The sequence below is a fragment of the Ursus arctos genome, unplaced genomic scaffold, assembly GCF_023065955.2.
Source record: "Ursus arctos isolate Adak ecotype North America unplaced genomic scaffold, UrsArc2.0 scaffold_33, whole genome shotgun sequence".
NCBI lineage: Eukaryota > Metazoa > Chordata > Mammalia > Carnivora > Ursidae > Ursus > Ursus arctos.
Genome location: NW_026623019.1, coordinates 9,915,877 through 9,942,502, shown reverse-complemented (window position 1 = coordinate 9,942,502; position 26,626 = coordinate 9,915,877). Strand labels below are relative to the sequence as shown.

At 44.5% G+C, this 26,626-nt stretch overlaps 1 protein-coding gene across 2 annotated transcripts in view; it reads right to left on the bottom strand.

Annotated features, from left to right (window-relative positions):
* PIP5K1B (phosphatidylinositol-4-phosphate 5-kinase type 1 beta) overlaps positions 1-26,626 on the bottom strand; it is a 294,224-nt gene that overhangs the window by 248,671 nt on the left and 18,927 nt on the right. The window contains exon 2 of one of the 2 annotated variants that reach the window (XM_057305569.1): positions 9,144-9,302. The exons of the other annotated variant lie outside the window; for it this stretch is intronic. The gene's annotated coding sequence lies outside the window, so the exon portion shown is untranslated. The remainder of the gene's footprint in view (positions 1-9,143; positions 9,303-26,626) is intronic. 2 annotated transcript variants of the gene reach the window in all.

Here is a 26,626-nt window from a genome sequence, read left to right as displayed (position 1 = left end):
TTTATAAACGAGCCAACAGGCACCAAGTGTTGGCTATCTGAAATATTAAACTTTTAATACATTTGTAAAATTAAAGAGAACTTATTCCATATGGACTGCCCTATTCTTTTATTTATTTATTTAAAGACTTTATTTATTTGAGAGAGAGAGGGAGAGCACACGCACGAGAGAGGTAGTGGGAAAGAATCCTCAAGCAGACTCCCAGCTGAGCACAGAGCCTGATGCGGGGCTCGATCCCACAACCCATGAGATCAAGACCTGAGCTGAAACCAAGAGTCGGACGCTTAACCAGCTGTGCCACCCAGGCCTCCAAGACCGCCCTGTTCTTTAGTAACTGTTTGGAAGAGTAGACAAGGAGATGGGGGAATCTGGGCTTTAATTCTGGCACTATCAGAAATGCATTTTTATTTTTATTTATTTTTAAAATTTTTTATTTTTTCATTTAGAGAGAGGGAGAAAGGGAAGGAGAGAGAGAGTGCACGCAAGTGGGGAGAGGGGCAGAAGGAAAGGGAGAGAGAATTTCAAGCAGAGGCCGTGCTGAACATGGAGACCCCAACCTCACATCCCAAGATCAGGACCTGAGCAGAAATCAGGAGTCGGACACTCAACTGACTAAGCCACCCAGGCACCCCCAGAAATTCATTTTTAAAAAATGGATGAAGGTCAAATTCACATAACATCAAACCAACTATTTTAAAGTGAATGATTCAGTGGCACTTAGTGCCATCACAGTGTGGTGCGATAACGACCTCCATGACCTCTAGGGCTTTTTTTTTTTTTTTTTTTTTTTTTTTTGGCAGTGCAGTGGGGGCATCCCGGGTATGTTCTGTTCTGGTCCTGACCATTTCCCAATCAAGCCTTTGACTCCGAGGACCGTTGGCAGTCGTTCAGCGCCACTGGGCAACTTGTTCTACTCCATCATCTAATAAATGCCCATCTCAGCATCTACGAGCAAGGTGAATAGCCACACTATTCCCCACAAAAGTCAATCAATGGAACTATCCATGATAACTAATTCATCACATTTTTTTAATAGCTGGATTTCTACTACCTGAATTATACACTGCCTCTCTTCATTTCAATCTCCCTTTATGAAAGTTTGCACAGAGTACTCCGTGTGTCCAGACCCCAAGCTCACAAAAGGCCAGCTCACAGGTTCTCTACGTAGAATTGCCTTTTGCAGGCAGGGTTTATAAGAGCAATGTTTGCACGTATCTGAAATAGGCAATTACAATTACCATGAATATGTACATACTACCTCAGAAATTTTCTACATACTAATGGGAAAATTTACCAGCATTTTCTGAGGATTTACTATGCTCTAGACAAGTCTAGGTGCTTCTGATGCATTATTTCATTTAATCCTTACAAAGGTCATAAGGAGGGTGGGGCTTGGAAACGTTAAGTGACTTGCCCAAAGTAATCCACTATATACATGGAGAGCCAGAATTAAAAAGATAATCTATTTGACGTAAGTAACAGTGCTCTGAGGTGCAAGGCATACTCTTTCCCCAAAACTGCATTGCTATTAATTATCCCTGAACCATTCCTATGAAGAATTCCCACGGCAGCTGGGATAAACCAAAGCCACATGGCTAAACCTTCAAAGACACTCCCAGACAGTACTGTGGAAAAGGAGCAGGGGTTTAAGACCTTTGAAAGACTCAGGTATTCCCACTGAACCTCACAGCAGACGTGAAGAAGCAAACAATGGTTTCGACCCACAAAGACATTTTCATTCATCCCTATGAAAATATAAAAAAAGTTCCCACCCTATTCAACGTTGCATCTTGTCCCCAGCGCCAATCGAGCACTCCCAATCCCCCTCACCCGAGACTGCTTATTTTCCAAAGTTCTTACCTCCCTCTAATATACGACACCACTCACTTACTCATCATGCATATTATTATGATTCTATGCTAGAACGCAAGCTCATTGAGAACAGGGAATCTTTGTTTTTATTCACTGCCATGCCCCCAGTGCTTAGAGACACAATGGCCCAAACCACAGTTGGAGCACATTCCTCTTCCTTACAAAAGTAGATGATGGTAGCTATTCAAAACACTTTCTAACATTTCACCGAAAACTGCTAAACGCTGCTAAATATTTCGCACATTTGAATAGAGACACTGACACATCTATAAGTGAATGCTACAGCCACGTCACCGAGGAGAAAGCTGTAATTACAGAATAATAGAACTATCACTGACAGATGGAAGGGGGTTTTCTTGTTGTTACAGCTCATCGAGGGGATTATATGAAGAGCTCACTGAGTGAGCACGGCTGACAGGCAATCCAAGCATGGAAGCCAAGCCATGATGCCTCAACTCTTAGGCACAGCGTTGGGGAGCAGTGGGGCAGAAGGGGCGGGTAACGAAAGAAGGATGCTTCATTTCAAACACTGAACTTCATTTCAAACACTGAACACAAGCTACTATTTGCAAAAGATTTTAAAAACTTGTTATTTCTATCATGGAAACTGCACAAAATAGCGTGATCAACTAGTGTGGCAGTGCATGGGTTAATAATGGTTTTCATTTATTCAACGCTTTCCTAGGTACAAGGCACTCTTTTGAGAACTTTGTGTATATTCTATCATGTGAATATCTTCACAACCACCCTGCGATGTAGGTATATTATTATTGTAGAGATAATGAAACTGAGGCTCAGAGAGGTTGTCGAACCTACTTGGGAACACACAGCTCTGGAGTGATATTGCTGGGATCAAACCTAGGTTAGTGGTTCTCAGCAGGGAGTTACTTGGTTCCCCAGGTGGTATCTGACAATGTCTGGAGACGTTTTTTGTTATCACAACTGGAGGGAAGGTGCTACTGGCATCTAGTTGGCTAGGAATACTTCAAAACATCCTAAAATGCAAAGGACAGCCCCACAAACTAACCATTGTACACAGAGTTTGAGAAACACCTTCCCTGACCCAAGGACAGAAGGGCGGAAAGCTAAGTGCAACATGCCAGTTAAATGCAGTTGTAATTCAGCTTCTAAAAGAAGGACGTTTGTTTCCTGCGAACACTGTCACACACCAAAACAAGTTTGCTGGCATCCGACTACACCAATGTATCCCTTCACCCCTCTGGCGTCCAGAAGTCCAAAACCAGGACTCCCGGGCTGAAATCCAAGTATCAGCAGGGCCATACTCCCTCTGGAGGCTCCATGAAAGAAGCCAGCCCTTGCTTCTTTCAGCTTCTGGATGCTTCCAGCACTGGCACTCCTTGGCTGGTGGCCACATCATTTCAATCTCTACCTCCATCTTCACACAACCTTCTCCTCTGTGTCTATGTATCATCTGTGCAATCTGTGTCTCTATGTGCAAACCCCTGCCTCTCGTTTGAGGAACACTGCGATGCCATGTAGGGCCCGTATGGATAAGCCAGGATGATCTGCTCATTCAAAGTCCTTAAATGATTCACATCTGCAAAGACTTTTTTTTTTCTTTTCCCAACTACGGTAACACAGGTTCCAGGGATTAGGACATGGATATTTTTGGAGAGCGATTTTTCAGCTCACCACAAGTAGATAACATCAACTTCCGTTTACCCAAGAGGGAACTTAAAGTCACGTGCCCAAGGACCAATGGCTAACAAGTGGTGGAGGTGGGATGTGAACCCAGCTGTGCCCACCTCTGAAGCTCATTCTCTTTATATCATGCCACCTACAAAGGCCAAAGAACAGACCTTAAACCAGCAGGTCCCAACCTCTAAGGGGGGGACCCATGGAATAGCCACGTGGGCTTTAAGCACTGCCAGTAAAAATCATGAAAGCACACATTTCCATGATGTGAGAGTCTGGAGAATACTTGCATTATTTTCTTGACCTAATGAACATTTCTTGTCCCTACGGAGGGGTCTTCTTACCCAAAGAATTACTTAAAATCCTTGTATAAAACAGCCTACGGCTTTCTTCCGGAGTCCTAAGTGATATGCAACAGACTACAGCTCTGAATGCACAAGAACCTTTAGGATTTGTACATTATTACGGACTGAAGTCCCAAGCCTACTGAGAGAGGAAGGTATTGCCGACGAAGGGGGTGGCTATAGGTGGGTCACTGCAGGGGTTTTCATAACCCCAGGAATTGCTGACATTAAAAATACAGGGTATGCAGCCATAAAAAGGAAGGGAATACTAACACCTGCTCCCACATGGATGAGCCTTGAAACCGTATGCTAAGCAGAAGAAGCCAAACACCCAAGGACACATCGTGTGATTCCATTCCTCTGAAACATCCAGAACCGCCAACCCCACAGAAACAAAAAGATTAGTTGCCTAGGGCCACGGGGAGTAAGTACTAGGGAGTGACGGCTTAGGGACAGGTGGTTGTACTGTGGAGTGATGGAAACGTTTCAGAATAAGATGGTGGTGGCCGCCGCTCTTTTTCACTTTGCAGTGGTGATTCTGAGGTTCTGTGAATGTCACCCCAATAAAAAAAAAAAAAAAGAATAAATAAATGGAGGCCTCTATGCTAAGCAAGCAAACTCTGGGGTAGACCACCCGCTTCTTTACAATGCAGTATCAAACCATATTCTGGTTCAGATCCCAGAGTTCAGATCCTGGCCGACAAATCAGGATTTATTTTGTACGACCCTGGACACGTTCCTTCTGCTACTCCCTTTGTTGGACTTTGACAAGAGGCTTCAAGAACTGGAGTCAGAAAAATTCAGAATTCACTTTTTAATTTTTGCCAATAAACTACGAAATACTTGCTGTCAAAAAAAAAAATCGTGACATCATGCCGACATTTACAGTCCAGTGGTACCCCGAATCAACACTTCACCTCCCGCGCTCCTGAAATAAGGTGCCTACTTGCCTTTTCCTATAGAGGGGCCCAATGAGATAATACAATGGAAGAGCTCAGTTGGCTCTGGAGCACATTTCAGATGTAAGGCATTGCTAGTAGTGTAAATAGTGATTAGCACCAAAAAGCCAGCAGCAAGGGAAATGCCGCCATGTTGCACAGTACGCTGTGAGGACATGGCAGTCCTCACTAACCAGTGAAATTGGCAGCCTATTACTGTATAATCAACACACAGTAATTATGTAACCAACCGCCAACAGCTGTAATTCCGATTGGAGGAAAACCAGATAGGACACAGCAGAAGAACGTGCACCCCGGAGATAAGATTCTCTCCTCCCGAAGCAAGTCTATGCACATGTCATCGCCCCAGAGTCTGGACGGCCCCGATGGGCCTTGCAAGGAGGGAAAACTTGTCCAAGAAGAATGTGAGGTTCTTGGACTTGGGGCTGGGGTGAGGAAGGTCTGTGGAGCGACTGGGGGAAAGAAGGAAAGAGAAGGCAATCGCCCAACCTAGCTCAAGGCCGACACCCTCCTTCAAAATCCAGCTTCTACTTCTCCCTGGGGGGAGACCTTCCCATCAGCCATGAACTTCCAGCCGTGTAGGCCAAGGACAGGGATACACTGCTTTCTTAGCTGCACATTTGCAAGAAAAATGCTCTTGCTCTGTACCATGCAAGGTGGGCTCTGGGCTTTTCATTCCAAACCAAGGCTGAGCTGCTGTGGGCTCTACACGATTTGGAAGTGGTGCATCAGGCCACAGGCCTGGTCGGAGGCCAGAGGCCAGCTGGGACAGCAGGGACAGCAGGGGAGACAGAAGAGGACAAGCCAGGGATGGAGCTGGGAGTGCTGAGCTCTGAGCCATGCTTGCTATTAACCCCTTCAGGGAGGCCACACCTAACTTCTTCTCCTTGGTACTTATCTGTAAAATAGGGGGACGGCCCCGCCCTGCTAGCCTCAAAGTTCTTGTCGGAAGACGGTGAGAACGAATTAAAGTGAGAGAGTGTGGGGGGCGTGTCGTGATAACCAGAAAAGCACACACCAGAAGTTAAGGCTCCTAGCCACACTGCCTAAACTCTGCCCGAGCATTCCATGCAACCACACCTCCGATGCTGAGAGTTAACATGAAAGAAGAGATCCATTTGGGAAATCACAGCTTTAACAAAGTTGACTTTTTAATTCATGCCTTCATTCATTTATTCAACAAATATTTAGTGGGCACCAATTAGGTACATGTCGCTGAACAGAACAGACATGGACTTTTCCTTCATGGGGCTTACACCCCGATGGGAGAGATAGATCCTTAACAGTTTGTATAACTTGTATTTTGAAAAGATATCGTCTATAATATGTGCTATGAAGGAAATAAAGAGGAGATGATACAGTGGCGGGGACTTAAGGGGTGATCTACTGGCGGGGGACAAGGAAGTCTTTTCTGGGGCAGCAACTTTTAAGAATCCTGGAAGCTCAGACGGAGCCAGCATTGCAAAGAAGGAACAGGGAGCTGGCAGAGAGCTTCCAGTGGGGAAATACAGTGTGAGCACAGGCCCTGGGGCAGGAAGGTCAGGACAGGAAGAGGGTAGAGGAAAGCAAGCAGGAGGCCTGGAAGCCTTTTCTATGCGGTGTATCTCGTGAACCTCCAAGAGTGGGGCATAGGATAAGCACTGCTTCCCAAAAAAGTATCCCAGGATGGTAACATGGACAGTAACTAAGCCCCTAACATAAGACTAGATATCCAATTCCAAGGGGAAGTGCCAGGCCTAGATATAATTCCTCAAAGAACATCGTCCAAAACCAAGTGCCCTGATTTTGACCTCACCCACAGTGAGCGTGCAAATGCAACACGCTTCTGGTGGCTAAAGGGAGGAACGACTGAATCAAGTCACCTGCCGTCTGGTCCTAGAGTGGAGGACTAGGGAAGAGGTGGGAGTCCCTGCACTACCCTATCTCCAGCCCAGCGAGGGGCTTCCAGTGGGACTAGCTGGAGAGCATGAGACTCCCACAACATGGGAAACACCACCACCTCGCCAGTGATGTCTGCCTAAGCTGGAGGGGGGCTGGCTGGAAGCTGATGGACAAGCCAAAGGACATAACACCGACACTGGGATTAGCCTGCAATCCCCCAGTTTGTGGGACAAAGGCTACGGGAGTCTCTGCCATGGCCCAGACATGGATCACGCCAAGAGCATATGTACGGGGCTCTACCCAGCTCTGGCGACCAAGGGCCAAGTGGACACCAAAGGAACCCAGCAGACAGGAGAACAAATGGACCAGCGGCTTTGCAGAGACCGAGAAAGGAGTAGCAACAAGGCTAGAGTATACAGCAGCCAAAGCAAGGCGGCTGGAGGCCAGAGGTCTCCAGAGAAAGAGAGGGTGACGGGCTATCTCTGCAGAACCCACAAAAGGGCTCCCTAAAGAGCAAGATCCAATTCCAAAAACCCACTGCACAGAAACAGCTCTACTCTGTTACCTCCTGCCAATGAAAACACTCCCAGGCCCCATCCGGTCCTTCCCACCCCTCCTTCACCCAGAAGCAACAGCTACTGCGCAAGCGAGAGAGAGAAGGCATCCATGCCACAGACCCTTCTCCCAGCACGAGCCGGAGCTGGGGGCGCGGGGAGCAGTGACACACGCGAGTGAAGTCAGGAGCTTTGACTACTACGTGATACTAGACATTTTACGTATCCGGCACATTAAAATGGGATTCTACCACATGAGAGCGCTCAGAACAGTCACGTGATACGTTTTCATCAGGAAACAGGGAAAGTGGCTTTCTGGCTGAGTAACTTTTAATGGGAGAACGGGTGACTGGAGCTCAAGTTGTGTTTTGATAGCGTCCTATGAAGTCTATTTGTTTGAGACAAAGGACACACAGAACTTCCTCATGGCAGCGCATCTCGTGGGAAATCGACTCTGTAAAAATGAGGTCCGTCGTGTCTGCGCATGCACACCGGGCTCCCCTCGTACCACCACCATCCCTCGCGGAGCCAAGGAGCCTTCAGCCTCTGTAGTAAATGAGCCTAGTGACCTCCTGCCCCCAGCAGACATTCCCATCCCCCATCCCCTCCTCCTCTTCCAGAAACACAAACGTGGCTCAGGAAGGGACCCCCGCCACGACCCTCAGCCTGATCCTCGCGACACGGGCTCCAACCGAGTTCCCAAATTCAAGCCTCATGAGTGTGGTCCTCAGATGTCATCCTTTTTTTTTTTTTTTTTAAAGATTTTATTTATTTATTCGACAGAGATAGAGACAGACAGCGAGAGAGGGAACACAAGCAGGGGGAGTGGGAGAGGAAGAAGCAGGCTCACAGCGGAGGAGCCTGATGTGGGGCTCGATCCCATAACGCCGGGATCACGCCCTGAGCCGAAGGCAGACGCCTAACCGCTGTGCCACCCAGGCGCCCCTCAGATGTCATCCTAAGAGGATTCCTTCTGGGGGGATCCAGCTGAGAAGCCCAGAGCCTCAACTCCTACCCAGCAGTGAACCCCAGGGCACCAAACACGAGATGGGGGCCGAAGTCCCTGCATTCATTCTCGCTTTGCTGCACGTGTCATGAAAAGCACATCTTGGAGCGCAGAGCAAACACGAGACAGAACGCATCTTCGGTCAAGCAGCACTGTGGTGGGGCCAATGACCAGAAGTCAACCATCGTAGCATTATTACATTTCCGTGGGTCTTTGCCAATTACCACATACCGGCTGAGACTTTACGGTATTGGAAGTAATGCTCACCAAATCTGTACCAGGTGCAATCGATTTTTCTTCACACGGGAGCCCTACTTCTTATGGGAGCACATTTAAAACTGAGATCATTTTAAAAGATGTTTCTGGGCCTGCTGTCCCCTAGCTTTTCAGTCCGAAGGCCGGGACTGTGTCTCACCCAGTTTTGTGTCCCCTGCGGCCTGGTATGGAATCTAGGTACATAAGATGGTCCAAAAATCCGATGGCTAATAAGTAAATGAACAAATGAATGGATATCCTGGCTCACATTTTAAGCTAGATTCATGTGAATACTGTAATTAAATATGTTTAAAAAAGAGAGAGAGAGAGAGGCCTGCTAGTCATCATTGTTGACTACCGCATTCTATTCCCCACAGATGATTTGCAGTATGTTTGCTTCAATCTTGTAATACGATACTTGGGTGTCATTTGACATAAAAGGTTCTCCTCAGGCCACTCCTTCTACAGAGTCTGAGAGGATGTCAACGGCCCGTTCACTCCCCACTGAGAAAGAGTAAAAAGCTCCATCGTGGTCCATGACTCCACGTACGAGAATCAACGTTTCAAGTCTCTCAAAGCAACTAATACAGATGCATTGAAAAGAATTAACTGTCACCTCTCTCGCGGAAGGACCGTTGGGGGCGAAGCAGCGAGAAGGCAGGCTGGCTAGCACAGGGCTGGGAGGCATCGGGCACCAAAGAAGGGAGGTCACAAGATTTGGAGGTGGACAGGTCTGCGGTCACGTGCTGGCTCTGCCGGGCCTCAGCTCCGTCATCTGTAAAATGGAGGCGATAGTGCCGACCTCAGACAATCGTGAGGAGGACCGGGGAACATGCGGAGGCTCTGAGGAAAGTCCCTGTCACCTAAGGGCGGCAGTTTCAATCAACAGTACTTTTATTACTGTTACTCGACACATACGAAGCACGACGTACACCTACCTGCAGTTTTGAGGACGATTTTATCTGGGGGTGGCTCACCACTCAAAGGCGTGGAGATCCACAACTCGGCTGTCTGGAACTTGGAATGCTGCTTCCCGTAGAAACAATGCCATAAATCACAGAATTTTAGAACTGGAAGGCGACTCTGAAGAGCATCTGTCGACGTTCCCACTCAGCGGACGCCTTCCCTCTACACACATGCTGGCGGGCGCGAGCCGCCCAAACCCGTACAGCCGGGACCGTCGTTGCCGCGCGGCACGCACACACGCGCCAGAGAGTGATTTTCCAACAGTCACGGGACACCTTCCCCAGCTCTTCTAACCTCAACTGGATCATCTGCCACCTTGGAAGTTCACTGATGGAGGAAGGGGGGGAGACATACATTTCTGACTTCCTATAACCTCCCTGCCCCCCCCCCCACACCCAGCGACTGTCCCAAAATACTTCCGGTCACTGTACGATAAGAACTGTATCAGCAGCATGAGCAGAACGCAACAGGCCCACGGAGGAGGGGGAGACCCGTGGGGGAGGGGAGGAGGGGTGTCAAAGGCAGCAAGAGGCAGGGTGGAGGAGGGCACAGGAAGGCAAGGCTTGATTACCACATTTCCCTCCATCCTCCCTTGGCCCGGCGTCGGCCCCGTTTAACCTGGCCGCGCATGAAGCAAACTATCTGTGTGGTGCACCTGAGACACTGATGGGGCCCGTGCACTGTCACCCTCACTCCGACCCCTGGCTGGGCCCAGCTGCCCCCCTGCAGTGGGCAGCAAGAAGGCACAAAGCACTCTGGGGTCTTCCTACTGCTTATTCTTAGAATGGCAAAGGCTGGCTGGCTGTACTCATGCAGGCTGTTCGCAAGCCAAGTGTGTTTAGCTTCGAGAGTGCCTATCATGTGGCCTCCGATATGGAAAATTCAAAAAAAACTGCAGAATGACCAAGGCTATCTAGTTTTCCATGAAAGCTCACAGCACTGCTCAGACAACATGAGATAATACTCATGGTACATTGTTAAATGAAACAAAAATTACTCGACGCAAATGTATGTATGGTATGACCTCAGGTGTGATGTATGTATGTATGGTATGACCTCAGGTGTGACCTCAGGTGTGATGTATGTATGTATGGTATGACCTCAGGTGTGACCTCAGGTGTGATGTATGGATGGATGGATGGTATGACCTCAGGTGTGATGTATGTATGTATGGTATGACGCCAGGTGTGACCTCAGGTGTGATGTATGTATGTATGTATGGTATGACCTCAGGTGTGATGTATGTATGTATGGTATGACCTCAGGTGTGACCTCAGGTGTGATGTATGTATGTATGTATGGTATGACCTCAGGTGTGACCTCAGGTGTGATGTATGTATGTATGTATGGTATGACCTCAGGTGTGACCTCAGGTGTGATGTATGTATGTATGTATGGTATGACCTCAGGTGTGACCTCAGGTGTGATGTATGTATGTATGTATGGCATGACCTCAGGTGTGACCTCAGGTGTGATGTATACGTACACACTATGTTTTACCCATTCTTACATTATCTGGCTTTTTTAAAAAAGTATTTATTTACTTATTTGAAAGACAGACAGAGAGAGCACAAGTGGGGGATGGGTGCGTGCAGAGGGAGAGGGAGAAGCAGACTCCTTGCTGAGCAGGAAGCCGGATGCAGGGCTCAATCCCATGACCCCAGGATCGTGGCCTGAGCTGAAGGCAGATGCTCAACCGACTGAGCCACCCAGGTGCCCCTCTTACCTGTATCTGTTTAGAATAAAGACTGGAAAGAAATACTTTAAAATGTGAATAATTATTTTCTTTGTGTGATGAAAATACAGGTTATATATTTTTTCTTTATAATTTTCTGTACTTCTAAGTCTGGTGAAATGGGCAAGTAATTGTATAAGGAGACGTGAAATGGCATTTCTGAATCCTGACTAGAGGGGCGCCTGGGTGCCTCAGTCGGTTAAGTGGCTGCCTTCGGCTCAGGTCATGATCATGGGGTCCTGGGATCAAGCCCCATGTCGGGCTCCCTGCTCAGCAAGGAGTCTGCTTCTCCCTCTCCCTCTGCCCCTCTTCCTGCTCATGCTCTCTCTCTCAAATAAATTACATCTTTAAAAAAAAGCAGTACTGATTAGATACTGTAAGGCAAAAATGCCTTTAGAAATGACCTAATTCCATATTTTTCCCAATCCCTCCCAATTATGTAGGTAAAACACCCCTGGGACCCTTGGGTGACCTAAGAACCTTAAGTCTTACAACCGGTAGACAAAGGAGCCAAACCATGGCTTGAACTCAGATCTTGTGACATTTATGGCCTGGGCCCCTCCCATGATATGGCAGTGTCCTAGAGTCAGGGACGAATGAACTTCGTAAGGAAACACTCCGTAAGGAAAGGGCAAGTCTTACTAAGCACACCCACACTTCTTGCTAAATAAATATTTGCCTGGCATTATATCATCGTTTTATGACATGCAAACAAGTCTGTTGCTAAAGGAGCTCTGGTGACTTTGTCACAGCCACTGAAGCTGACTCTGGGTGGCAAAGGTTTTCCACCTGCATTGCACAGAAACCCACCTCTAGAGACCATCAAGGCAAAACTGTATCAGAAGGCACCTCTATCCATAAGCTAGGCATCTCTGTGACTATAAACAAGAGACGGGCTATTCTGTCTTCTACTGTTGCTAACTAAACACATTAACAGCCACTTAACTTCCATTCCGTGGCCTCGTGCTGTATTAGAACTACTTCACATTTACCCAGCCCCAAAACATGGACAGAGAGTAGACAGACTGCGAACCTTCCTTAGAAGCGCCCCTATCTTAAAGGCTTTAAGTACTTCCTATCTGTAAACATGAAGCTTGTTAGGAACAAGGCAGCATCTCAATCTGACAAAAGGATCAGTTCTCCAATCTTGCACTCTTAAGGAAGAAAATCCAGACGCTGGATGCACACACATGTACAGAGCAGCCTGGGGCCACACAGGAGTGACTTCCTAGTTCACTCTGCTTATCTCAAGTGGGCTGGGCCGGGAGAGCTTTCTAGGCAAGGGGTGGGGAGGTGGCCTCCAAGGACACAGGAGCAGAGAAGGACTGGCCACAGGTGGCGAGTGAAATACCTGTTTTTCAGATAAGCAAAGAGACTCCCCCCCCTGAGCCCAGCCACAGCAGGGAGCTCATTTCCCGCCCACCTGCTAACCAGAAACATAATACATGAACCCAAGATAGACTTACGGCAGGTGGGCAGAGAGCGGGCAGCAGCCTGGACAACCCGGCGGGTGCCCTGCCGCCCGGGCTGAGCAGTAATTAACTGAGACTTAGAACCTGATCTTCGCTGCAAAGCCTGGAGCACACATTGGCAGGGCAGAGCTGGGAGTGCCTGAAATGAGCTGGGAAAATGCAAAACTGCTGACCCTGGGAGGAATTCAAGGTAGAGGAAGCCCAGGGAGAAACCCAAGTAAGAGGAGGCTGGAAAGTACTGCAATCTAAGGGGATATAACAGTCCTCCCACTGAAATGATTTCGGGATTGAGGGCAGCCCCAGGAGGAGGCTGAAATGTACATGTTTCCATGTACATGCGGAATTCCAAAACATTTTAAAGGTTTCAGGAAAGAATGTCATGTGCTGAAGTGGCCTCTCTTCTTCACTGTCAGTCAAAACAAAAGTGACCCAAAAGAAGCCAAGAACCCTATTGCCAGAGCCCTCAATCACAGACCTCAACTCTGAGAATTTAATCTAAGGAAATAAGACAAAAGCAGCAAAAGGTTAGGTCGTATGAAGGTGCCCAATACGTTATGTTCCATAAAGGCAAAAACAAAAATACTAGATCATATATGATGATTAACGATAGGGAAAAATTTGATGAGACAAGGGTAAGTTAAGGCACATGAAATTTGCTCAACTCCTTTCGAATTGATGACATGAAGATATAAATGGGGGGAATCACATGTGAAGTTTAAAAACTCAAAGTTAAATGTTCACTCTGGATACAACTAAATCAGAATGGTGGTACCCGGGATGAAGCTGGAGGGTCAGTGGTCAAGGGCGGTTGACCAGGACGGTCTGGGGTAGCCTGATGGAACATACAGATGCTGAGGGCAAGGCCCCCTTAGGTAAAGCCACGGAGAACTTTCTGGCCTGGTCAAAGAGAGGCTCCACCTCATTCTGAAATCCCAAGGGGTGGGCCGGAACCCTAAACAAGAACAAATGCTGGTCTTGGTTGGTTCATCAAAAGGGGCTCTAATGCAGTGCTCAATTAACCTTGGGTTAAAGGGAAAATAAGTGGTCTCACAGGATCCTGAAGGAGGGAGATCTGAAAGAACTAGCAGATTAAAAGAAAATGGAGCCCTTTTCACAGAGGGCCTGTAACAGTCTGTTTAATCCAGAAAAATCTGGAAGGTTCCATTTAGTCTACAAATTTGGCCAACTGAGGAGCAGGAGGACGAACTGGAAACGCCTGATGAGAACATGAGAGCGGGAATGGGGCAGAGTGATTAACTTCATCCCGCCCGTTTCCTTCCCCAAGTTTCAGATAAGAAAACTCACGCCCAGAAAGGCGATGCCAACTGCTTGTCCAGGATGACAACTAGCTAGCTTATGGCGGTGCCAGAGGTCTTTTCCTCTCATTCTGGCAATTTTTACATTATTCCAAACTTTTCTCTCAACCATATGTAGCCCCCAGCATTCTCCCACCATACAGGAATTAAACTTGAAACAACCATTCTCACTAGATAAATATTATTGCTTTTATTTCTAACCGGGGGAAATGCAGGAACTCCATAAAAGGAGGAAAGTCAACCTCAGTTCCATTTTTCAAAGCAACCTCTGTTTATAAAAATCCTCATTATTTCTGTTAAGTGTACGGTTTGGGTCCATTCTCACAGCTGGCAAATATTTATTTCATGGTGTGACTATTTATTCTATAGGTTTAATAACCCATTCAACTTCGCATCATCAGCCACATAAAATATAGGCCTTTTTAAGATTTCCATCCAAGTCCTAAGGATCTTTCTTACATGGGGGCCATGCTAACATCTGCAGGCCTGCCACGGGGAACTTCTTTCCAAGCTGTCACTCAATCATCAATTGTGTTATGGCATCTGAATAGACTCAGCTGTGAATGTGCTGGATTGTTCTGCCGTCCTCCAACTGCTATTCTGTGCATAAGGAGACACGTGAGAGGGTTCTGTCAAATGCTTCTAGGTCTATGGCTCTCTCTTCCTCTACCAATCTAGAACGCTCATCTAAAAAGGCAATGTGATGAATGGGTGACTACACGTTAGTAAATCTATGCTGGTTTCTAGGGATCAATCCAGCCATCTCTTCCGTGGGGTTTAAATCACTTACATGATGGTAACTCAGAATTTTTCCAAGGGAGTATTTCATATATTGAATGTGTGAGGAATTCAACTCTTTAAAAAGTTGCACAGAACAACATCTGCATGTTTCTGGTCTTCTGGAACCTCTCCCACTCTCCAACATTTACTCAATGGTCATTGGCAGTGGCTCAAAGGTGCTCTCTGCTAACTCCTTCAACACCCTTAGATATGATCAAGTATGTCCTAGAGATGTGAACTCATCCAGGCTACCTACATGCTCTTTCGCTGTCTTCTACAGCCCTCTTAATTAATCCCTTTTCACTTTGAAGATCATTGTTCTCTTTGCTGGGGATCTGAAAGCAAAAGAGTTCTGTATATGTCACGTATGAATGTCAGCCTTATGCTCTTACGCAATCGTCTGTCTCTGTCTCCATTCTTCTAGCTCCAGATACAATTAAAAAGCAAAACAAACTAAAACACTGTTTTCAAAATACAAAGCACATACCACACACCGTACACACTGAACCACACACCTGCACACACAACCTAGCCAGTAAAGAAATCAGTGCAACTATGAAATGCTGGAGCATCTTGTAGCAAGCCATGGAAACACACCTGTAGTGCTGGGGAGTCTGGAGGGAAATGGACATACCCACTGGACTTACCATAATGTAACTGTGCATTTGGAGGGCAAATGCATAAGATGTTTATGCCCTCTGGAAACCAAGAAACCTACACCTGAATGTTTGTCTTAAGGGACACATTTTGAAACAAATCTGAAATACAAGAAGGTTCAAGTACACAAATATGTCTTTGGGGGAATATCATAAGGGCCCCAGACTGGATACAGTTTAAATATCCCACAATGGTAATCATTAAATGAACTACAAAACACCCAACTGTGACAGGCCAAAGAACGCTCCCTCCCAAAGATGTCCAAGTCCTGACACCCAGCACCTGGGAATATGCTGTCTTACATGGTAAAAGGAACTCTACAGACATGATTAAGTTAAGGATTTTGAGATGGGGAGATTATCCTGGATTATGCAAGCGGGCCCAACGTGGACACAACAGAAACAGAGGTTAGAGACTGAAAGATGAGCTTTGGGTTGCTGTGCTATTGGCTTTAAAGACAGAGGAAAGGGTCTTACGTCAAAGTACGTGGTGAAGCTCGAGAAGCTGGAAAAGGCAAGAACACATTCTTTCCTAAAGGCTTCAGAAGGGACACAGCCCTGCCAATACCTCAATTTTAGGAATTCGGACTTCCAGAACCATAAGATAATAAATCTGTGTCCTTTTAAGCCACTAAATTTATGGAAAAACTTTCACAGCAACAACAGGGAACTGATACACTACTAGGCAGCCACCAAAAACGGTAAAACAGAGGACCGCAGAGCAACAGAAGAATACTAACAGGCGCAAATGGTAAAATAGTGCGTACCACAATTACTACTCTTGATACAAATACTTGATGCAAATAGATCAAGAGTCATAGAAACAGATGAAAAAAATATACCTATAGATTAAAAGGCCTCCTAACTGATGCCCCTGCTTCTGCCCTCGAGCTCCTAGCACCCAGAGCGGCTCTTTTCAGATATGAAATCAGATTACCTTACTCCTCTGCTCAAAACACACCAACAGGCTCCTGTCTTCTCAAAGAAAAAGCGCAAGTCCCAAAAAGGATTCCCAAAGCCCAGGTCCATGGCAGTGCACAGCTCTGCGGAGAGGCACTCACATGTACCGTACGTGACTGGCATCCTCACAAGTATGGGGTATCCCCCACCCAGGCACTTGCCTGCGCCTACTCGCTCGATCGCTCTGGCCTTCCCACCTGCTCTGTCTTGCTCACTCCACCCTGGCCTCACTGGCCAACTTGCTATTCCTGGAACTCCTTCATACTTTCTGCACTCACTGTTCCCTCTGCCTGAAGTACCATAACCAGGTGTAGGTTTCCTGGAACAAAGGGCATGGTCATCTCCTGTTATTTGCTCTCCAAATACATAGTTACATTATCTGTACATATGTGAGTAGGTCTATTTCCCTACAACGTCACCAGCATTGCATCTTACCACCTCACAATATGATCGTCACAAAGTGACATTTCAGTTTTGTGTTAACTTCCAGGTTGAACCTTTTGTGAGTGTGTGCGTATTACTCTGAATAACATACCACACACGCCACACATGGAGACACCTTTTTGGTTCCTTTTGGTTTCAAATTCCAAGAGATCCAAGATAGGAAATATACCAGATAAGCCAGGAGCATTCGTAGCGTCAGGAAGTAAGAAGGTGTGAAAACAAGCAAACAAAACTCTGCAGGGAGAGGGGGAATGTCGAGGACTATAGGAGTGAACAGAAAGAGGAAACAAAGAAAGGGGCAAAAGCTAGAACAGTCTGAGCAAGAAAGTAAAGCAGTATTGGATTATAACTCAAAGTACAACATAAAGGAGTCCGCGGTGACCTAAATAAGTGACTGAATAAACAAACGGGGGGAGAATAGACCAATCTCCCATGCAGAAGAATTCCACGTAATTCTGTGTGTGTGTGTTTTAAAAGATTTTAAGTCATCTCCGCACCCAGTGTGGGGCTTGAAGTCCAATTCCAAGATCAAGAGTCATATACTCCACCCACTAAGCCAGCCAGGCGCCCCAGAATTCCACAGAACTCTTACAGATACTCCTTCTTCGAGGAAGAGGACTTTAACTCCCTACTTTTTAAGTGTGGGCTGCACATAGTGACTTTCCTCAAAAGAGTACCGTCTGGCAAGGGGGAGGCAAGAAAGGGTAACTCTATAGTGGAGAAATCTGACAAAACACGGCTTCACCCAGGTAATCACAATCAACATCAGCAGTGATGTCATGTTAACAGCATATGTAATCTTGATACGTGTGATGACAATGGCACATTATCTCCCTGAAACACATTACCCCCATCTAATCATGAGAAAACACCCAATAAATCCCCACTGAGGGACATCCTGTGACACACCGGACAGTAATTCTCAAAACTGCCAAGGTCATCAAAAACAAGGACAATCTGAGAAACTGTCACAGTTACCAGGAACCTAGGGAGACATGACAACTCAATGGAACGTGGTATCCTAGATGTGACCCTGGAACACACACAAAAAAAGGGCAACAGGGAAAAACAGCAAATGTGAATGAAGTATGGACTTCAGTCAATAATAACGTACAGATGTTGGTTCATGAACTGGGACGAATGTACCACGCTAATGTAAGATAATGATAAAGGAAAATGAGTGTTTCCCACACTCTGTACTATATTCTCGAGAATTCTCTCAACCTAAAAAAGTTGTAAAATGTATTAAAAATAATTCCAACAGGTCATCAACACTGTCTTCAAAGGTTCCTCCCTCTTCCATATTATACAGTAATTCTTCCTGAGTGGTCGCTGGTTAAGTCCAATATGGCAACTTCCTCGGTTGTATCCTGCGAAATGACCCAAAAAAGCCAAAAGGCATTGGACTTTATTTTTAGGCCACTTAGCCACACAGCAGAAGCTGAGACAGTCATCTCTTGTTGCTTCTTCCAGTTACGCAGCGTGTGTCAACAAAATACCATCAGCCTTAGTCTCCATCTGTCTGCTTAGCAGAAGGTTCCTACAACAATCAAACCAATGGGCTTTCCCCTCCCCCCCTTAACCTCACCCAATGCTCTGCACCGTGGTTTCTCCACCAGATTATAGCTTGTAAATAAGCATGTTCTTCCTTGTTCATCAATCCTGTGTCTCCTCTTGCCTTCCATGGACTGCAGAAACATTCCCATTCCTTTATCTCAGGGCATTTGAACAGGAAGCCATGGGAACAAGTATCAGTCACCCCATTAAAAAAAAAAGTACAGGAGAAAAGGAGTAGGATCTTCTCTATCCAGTGCACTTGACACATTCTGGATTTACCTGCCTGCTACCCACCAGTCCTCACTGACCGACTTCTTAACCAAGCCATAGAGCTATGCTGGGTGTAGCTCTGAGCCTTTGCTCTTCTTGTCCTTCCCTCCCATCTGGAACATTTCCCCATTCTCGTTTATTCTAGCTGCAGTACTCCTGCGTGCCTCCCACATAGGAGTGATCCTTCCCTTCTCCAAACTCTCAGAAACCCCATCTTATGTTGCATTCCCAGCCCCGTTGGTTGTGCTTCCTAAGCTTATCTCCCCAACTCCATTGTAAGTTCCTTAATGGGATGAACTCATCTACTTTTCTGTATAACCTTTGCACACTGATCATTCTAACTGCTCATTAAACATTAGCAAATATTTGCGTGCCTCCCATAGACGCCTCTCATAGAACCCCATCTTACGACTCAGTGAGGTAGGCACACAATTACCCCCATTCTATAGCCGAAAACACTGAGGAATAAAGCGGTTGAGTGGCTTTCCCGGGGTCACACGGAAGTTACAGAGACAGAAAGTGCTGCAAAATTCACACTCATCACCACGGCATGTCCCCCTGCCTCCTTACCGGTTCAGTGATCCCTTCCAGAGGCTAGGTATTTTAGTAAGTGGTGATCTCAGAAGGAAAGTTAAAAATCCTTTTTCTAAGGGCCCCACACTGACTGAGAAAATTTTTATTCAACAGTTTCCCCCAAAGCCTAAAAGTCACGCAGACTTTGTGTACAGCCCAGACAACAGGACTCAGAGAAGACGGGGCTTATAAAAACTTCTTGAGCAAGCACTGTGGTGAGCCATCATCCTTCACACGTCGGCCAGTTAGAAGGACTGATGGACACGGGCTGAACAAAAGGAGAAAAATAAAATATACGCGTCTGTACAGTTGAGACTGCAACGCCATGCTCTCTCACACGCTCTGAGGACGCTGGGCAGCGACCAGGCATCGTGCCAGGGGAGCGACCGGCACCCAGGACCGTGCTGTGTGAGCGAGTACAACATACAGCAAGGTTCTCTTCGGCCATCTGCTTCTCGTTTCCCACTGGCGATTTTGTGGTTGGATGATCAGCTTCTTAGATGAGTTCTAAAAATAACCTAGCACCAATGTAATGACACAAGTACACGAGGACTGACGGTCACCTCGTGACCTATACCTCAATTATACACCCTTCCTTTCTATGACAAGGAAGAGGGGGCTGACCCCTCAGCAGGTGCAAGGCATCAATACTGGTCCAAGGTAAGGGAATGAATCTCCTTTGAATCCCAAATATGCCAAAACCCAAATGATTACTTTCGGACACCCCTGAAACGCACTACGCAACAAATAAACAAAAGTGATCCATGTAACTCAGTCAGCATGACTCTGGAGAAAAGAGAAGTGCTTTGGACAAAGTTTTATTTATTAAAAAATGAACCAGAGACCCTTCTTCCCTCAAGGAACTTAAAATCCAGGAGGGCAGATGAGACACACCTGCGAATAACTGAAAATACACACTGGAGAGTGCTAAGTCCATAAGAGATGTATAAATAAAATGTTACCTCCTCCACCTCATTATTCCAGTGTCATGGGGAAGACTTCAAGAGCTTCTAGAAGCAACTCTCCCTTGGACTGGTTCACAGAGGCCCCACCAACAGAGCTGTGGCGGAAGCATAGGAGCCCCGGAAGCGGAGGATGAGCCGGAAGTTGCCGGAAGTCAGCTCGCTCCTTTCCTAGTCTCCTTGCATCCACGTTATAAAAAGGGTTGCAATCTGTTTCTTATGCAATACTTCCTGAAATACTGCGAAGAGGCCATTTGCAAAAGCAAAGAGCATAATTCTAACACATTATCGCTTTTTGAAGTGTGGCTCTCTCACTGAGCAATTTCACAGCATGGGTAAGCCCTCTGCACCAGCCCATCTTCAGATCTGGAGAGAACAAGCAGCAGATGTGCAACCCCCAAGGCTTACTTTGGAGGCCAGAGGCTGGCTTGACCCCAGCCCCCACCATGCTCAACATTGTTGCCACCATTCTTTCAACTACATTATCTTCCCCTAATTCCCTGTGCCTGGCTCCCCTAATCTATTGTAAATTCCTTGAGGGCAAAGCCCACTCATTCGTTTTGCAATTCCCTCTCCACCCCACCTCCACTCTCAATGTTATCCCCTTTGCCCTCAGTTTAGGATCTGTTACAAAAAGCACATAAAGAGTGAGATGAAGTAGTATTTACCTAGTTCCTACTGCCCATATTCCTTTATTTCAGCTAATTTTCTTAATAACTCACTGAAGTGGGCAACATTAGCCTCATTTTAGAGCCTGTTCTTTGCTGGGAAGACAAAGGAGTTGGCTCATCTCGGGTCTTTGTCCATTGCACACAATGCGATGTCAGGTGCAAACCTCTCCTCACTTTCCTCTGCAAAATGGACACATCCCCGCCAGACATGAGAAGTATCAGAAATCCTACAGGTGGGACAGATATTCATAAAACCGATGCTAAACTGAAACACTGCAACTTTCAGACATCAAGAGTTAGTCTAGAACAGCCTCAAAGATTCTAAAGCAGCACTCATACGCGACACATGACCCTTGAAACCAAATTATCGCACATATTTTAAAGGGTCCATAGACTTGGGCTAAAGGTAACTTTCCTTAACAGTGATGGCCATGGAGGTAATATCTGCTCACCTGTTAATGATTGAAGGGTAAGTAAGGAGGAGTAGCTTCTCACTAAAAGGAAGTGGCCGAATCTCGCCCCCTCTCTCGCCCCCTCTCAGGGATGATTAAAGGAGATACACTGCAGCAACATTGTAAATTCCAAACAACCAGGAAATCCACGGTCCCTTTCTTGTTTCCCTTCCAGCTGATCTGTATTTGTACTTAGTGTATATATAAAATGGGCAGGACGCATTTTAAGCACCCACTAAAATCCTTGGAATTTACTGTCAGTTCCAATACACCTGGTGTGACAAGCTCAAGAGTTTTATTTCTCAACACAGTACAGGTCAAAGTCCATTCCAATGACTCCTGTAGGCTTTCTGAAATTCTCTGCTTTCCTCGAGTTTAGTTGTCTATCATCATACTTAAAAGCGTGATATTGGTTAAGAATTGAGAAATGTGTTTTTTTATGTACAGAATTTAAAAATGTAATTGGATATGGGCTACTACAATAGATCTAAAACCTTAAGAAAAATTTTAATCCAAAAGTAAATCTCATCTGCTGATATGGCTCACTTTTTAGGAACTGATACTAGTCTCAATTAGTCTTGTGGAATATTTCTTCAATTGTCCTACACCCACCTTTATGGAAAGCGGAGAAGGGACTGTCACTGGTGTCTCAGTTCCTGGCTGTTGGTATCAGGTGCTCCAAATCTTGTTGACCCTGCATATTATTTTCTCTATCTTATGACATCCTGTGAATTATATTCTCACAGTCCTCATATCATATTCATATGTAACCAAATACACACACAATAAAACAGTAAACAAAATTATCAAAGCGAATTGTACAAAAGTGCTCTATGCTTTTTCATGCTTATCAGTGTACTTGATTATAAATCATCTTTTATCGTATTATATCCTTTTTTGTAGCTATTTTCCATAGGCTTTTTCATAGTATTTTATCAGTAAATAATAGTGTATTGTTATGAGCTATTGCAGTTTCTCTAATCACTTCCTCCAATGTTAGATAACAATGTAGTCTTTCACTATTAAAAGTAACACTGTTCTAACGAGATTTGTTTTTCCTATTTTTTTTTTTCTCCTGCCAAGAAAAATTACTGAATCAAATGGTATGTTCATTATAATGGCTTTTGTTAAATAATTTTGTTGCCCCTTCAGGAAATATGTACTAATTTGAAGGCTGCCAATCATGTACAATTATTTCCAATTCTACACAGTCACACCAACATTGTAACTTATCATTTTAATTACTTTTTTTTTTTTTTTTTTTTTACATCTCAGTTTACCTTAGGTTGCATTTCTTTCATAATTACCATGTTTGGTTCTTTTTGCACACAAGGGTCTTTCTCGTATGTAAAACTGATAGTATTTAACCTTTAGCCACTTATCCAAATAAAGACTAGTTGTAACATAATACAATCTATACCTTAAATATTATGGATACTAACCTTGTGTGTAGATACATTTTCCCTATTTCATAGGTGTTTAAAAATTCTTATTTTATCAGCTCTCATATAATTTCTTTTTTTTTTTTTTTTAAGATTTTATTTTATTTTATTTGACAGAGATAGAGACAGCCAGTGAGAGAGGGACCACAAGCAGGGGGAGTGGGAGAAGAAGAAGCAGGCTCCTAGTGGAGGAGCCTGATGTGGGGCTCGATCCCATAACGCCGGGATCACACCCTGAGCTGAAGGCAGACGCTTAACCGCTGTGCCACCCAGGCGCCCCAGCTCTCATATAATTTCTTAAAACAATTGTGTATGTTAAGATTTTATCTTCCTTTTATATTTTGGAAGATAAATTAGACTGGAGATTTTACTATCTCCCAGAAATAAACCAAAATAGACTTTGTTCTAAATGATCAAAATTAAGGATTTACTCCTGCTCTTCAATAACCATTTATTTGAAAAATCAGAAATGAAAGAGGAGATGTTACTACTGATGATAACAGAAATACAAGAGACCCTAAGAGACTATGAACAACAATTTTATGCTAATAAACTGGACAACCTAAAAAATTAAATAAAATTGCAAGCCAAAATTCCTGATGAATATAGATGCATAAGTCTTCAAAAATTAGCAAACCCATTTCAGCAATACATTAAAAAGATTATATACCATGATCAAGTGGGATTTATTCCAGGGATGCAAGGATGGTTCGACATCCATAAATCAGTCACTGTGATACACCACATTAAAGAAATGAAAGATAAAAATCGTACCACTGTCTCAATAGATGCAGAAATCAGAAAAAGCATTTGACAAAACTAAGCATCCATTTACGGTCAAAAACTTTCAAAGTGGTTCTAGAGGGAATAGACCTCCAAATAATAAAGGCCATATATGACAAGCCCACAGCTAACATCATACTCAACAATGAAAAGCTAAAAGATTTTATCTAAGATCAGGAAAAAGACAAGGATACGGACTCCCGCCATTTTCACTCTACATAGTACTGGAAGCCCTAACCACAGCAATTTGGCAAGAAAAAGAGACATAAGACATCCAAACTGGAAAGAAGTAAAGCTATCACTCTTTGCAGATGACATAGTACTATGTAAAGAAAACTCCAAAGATTCCATCAAAACACTGTCAGAGGTAAAAAATGAATTAAACTGAAAAATGCAAATCAATACACAAAATCAAGATACAATTTCTGTACACTCATAATGAACTCTAAGAAAGAGAGCTTAAGAACACAATCCCATTTATAATTGTATAAAAAAAAAACACCTAGGAATAAATTTAACCAAGGAAATGAAAGACCTCTATACTGAAAACTGTAAGACACTAATGAAAGAAACTGAAGACACAAATAAATGGAAAGATATTCTGTGCTCATCGACTGCAAGAATATTGTCAAAATGTTCACACTACCCAAAGCAATATACAGATTCAATGCAATCCCAATTGAAATTCCAATGGCATTTTTCAGAGAACTAGAACGAACAGTTCTAAAATTTGTATGGAGCCATAGAAGACTCTGAAGAGCTAAAGCAATTTTGAGAAAAAAGAACAAAGTTGGAAGCACTATGCTTCCTGATTTCAAACTATATTACAAAGCTATTGTAACTGAAACAGTATCCTATTGGTGTAATGAAAGCAGATAGATCGATGGAACAGAATAGAGAGCCCAGAAATAAACCCAGACATTTACGGTCAATTAATTTACAACAAAGGATCCAAAAACATAAAGAAAGGATAGTATCTTCAATAAATAGTGCTGGGCAAATTGGACAGCTACATGCAGAAGAATGAAACTGGACCCCTATCTCACACCATACACAAAAATGAACTCAAAATGGATTAAATACTTGAATGTAAGGCTTAAGATAAACTTAAAACTCCTAAGAGGAAAACAAAGGCAGCAAGGTCCGGGATACCGGTCTTGGCAATGATTTTTTGAATTTGACATCAAAAGCAAAAGCAACAGAAGCAAAAACAAACAACTGGCACTACCTCATGCTAAAAGCTTCTCCACAGCACTGGAAACCATCAACAGAATAAAAAGGCAGCCTACAGAATGGGAGAAGATATTTGCAAATCATGTGTCAAATATGCGGCTAACATTCAAAATGTAGGAACTCATCCAACCCAATATAATAATAACAATCCAATTAAAAATGGGCAGAAGATCTGAACAGACATTTTCCCACAGATAGCCAACAGGTGCATGGAAAGATGCTCAACGATGACTCGTCATTAGAGAAATGCAAATCATGAGATAGTCCCTTGCACCTGTCAGAATGGCCAGGATCAAAAGGCAAAAAACAACAAGGGGAGGTGAGGATGTGGAGAAAAGGGAACCTTCACGCACCGGTGGCAGGAATGTAAATTGGCACAAGTACCAGAAACAGTATGAAGTTTCCTCAAAAAACTAAAAATAGAACTACTGAATGAGCAATTCCACTTCTGGGTATTTATGTGAAGGAAACAATAACACAAATTCAAACAGGTGTACGCAGCCCCATGTTCACTGCAGCATTATTCACAATACCCAAGATACGGAAACAAGCTAAGCACCCATCGATGAATGAATGGATAAAGAAACTGTGATACACACATCTGCTGGAATATTCCTCAGCCGGAGCAAAGAATGAAATCTTGCCGTGTGTGACAACATGGGTGGATCTCAAGGGCACTGAGCTAAGTGAAATACGTCAGATGGAGAAAGACAAATACCATGATTTCACTTATATGTGACATCTAGAAAACAAAACAAACAGAAAGAGACTCACAAACACAGAGAACTGACAGCTGTCAGAGAGGAAGGGGGTGCAGCCAGGCAAAAATAAATGAAGGGGATGGAGAAATATAAACTTCCAGCTATAAAACAAGTCAGTCAGGGGGACAGAAAGTAGAGCATAAGGAATATAGTCAATAATATTGGCACAACTTTGTATGATATCAGATGGTAACTAGACTTATGGTGGTGATCATTTCGTAACGTATACAAAGGTCGAATCACTATGTTATACACCTAAAACGAATATAATATTGCATGTCAACTATACTTCAATAAAAATAAGTAAAAAAAATACAGCAAAGCAAAGCAGTGATTCAGCCCTAATGCGTATTGATTACAGATAGGAAGTATGTTGAGTTGGTAAGTTGGTTGCTGAAGTAATATCTCGATTGGAATCAAATCCTCACCACAGAGAGGGCACACTGTATCTGGATAAGGACCAGAGGGGCGGCAGACTCTTTCTTGTTTTGGAGCAAGAATATGAAACATTAAAACACTGGGAAGTACTGGAGAAGGGAAGCTGAAAGTTTTTCAACCAAGGCTAATTCCTTTCTACCAAGATGGTATTTGCACTTGAGCTCGGGGAAGCCTCTCTCTTCTTTGGACCTTACTGTATGCAAGACATGGGAGGGAGACCTGGGACACTTCTCTGTGGTAAGGGGGCCCATCACCATCTTCCCACTGAAATGGTGGATGTGAGAGGAAGAAACGATTTTCCTGAGATTTAAAAGAAAATCCAAGGTTTATTTGCATAGAAATTGGTAACAGTTGAGCTTAGGAGAAAGGTGACAGTGTATGCCTAAGGTTTATATTTCTTTACATTTTGTTCTATGCTAGAGCATATTAAATGGTGAAAATAAGCCACTGGAAAGTTTGGGGCAAAACTGATTATCCCAATCTAGCAAATATTCATTCAATACATTGGGGCATGTGTTTATTTACTAACCACACTCTTTTGGTCTTACTTTCCTAGCACCAGCTTCCACGCACACACATAACCCCACCAACTTCCTCAGATGTTTTGACCCTATTATATTCATACACA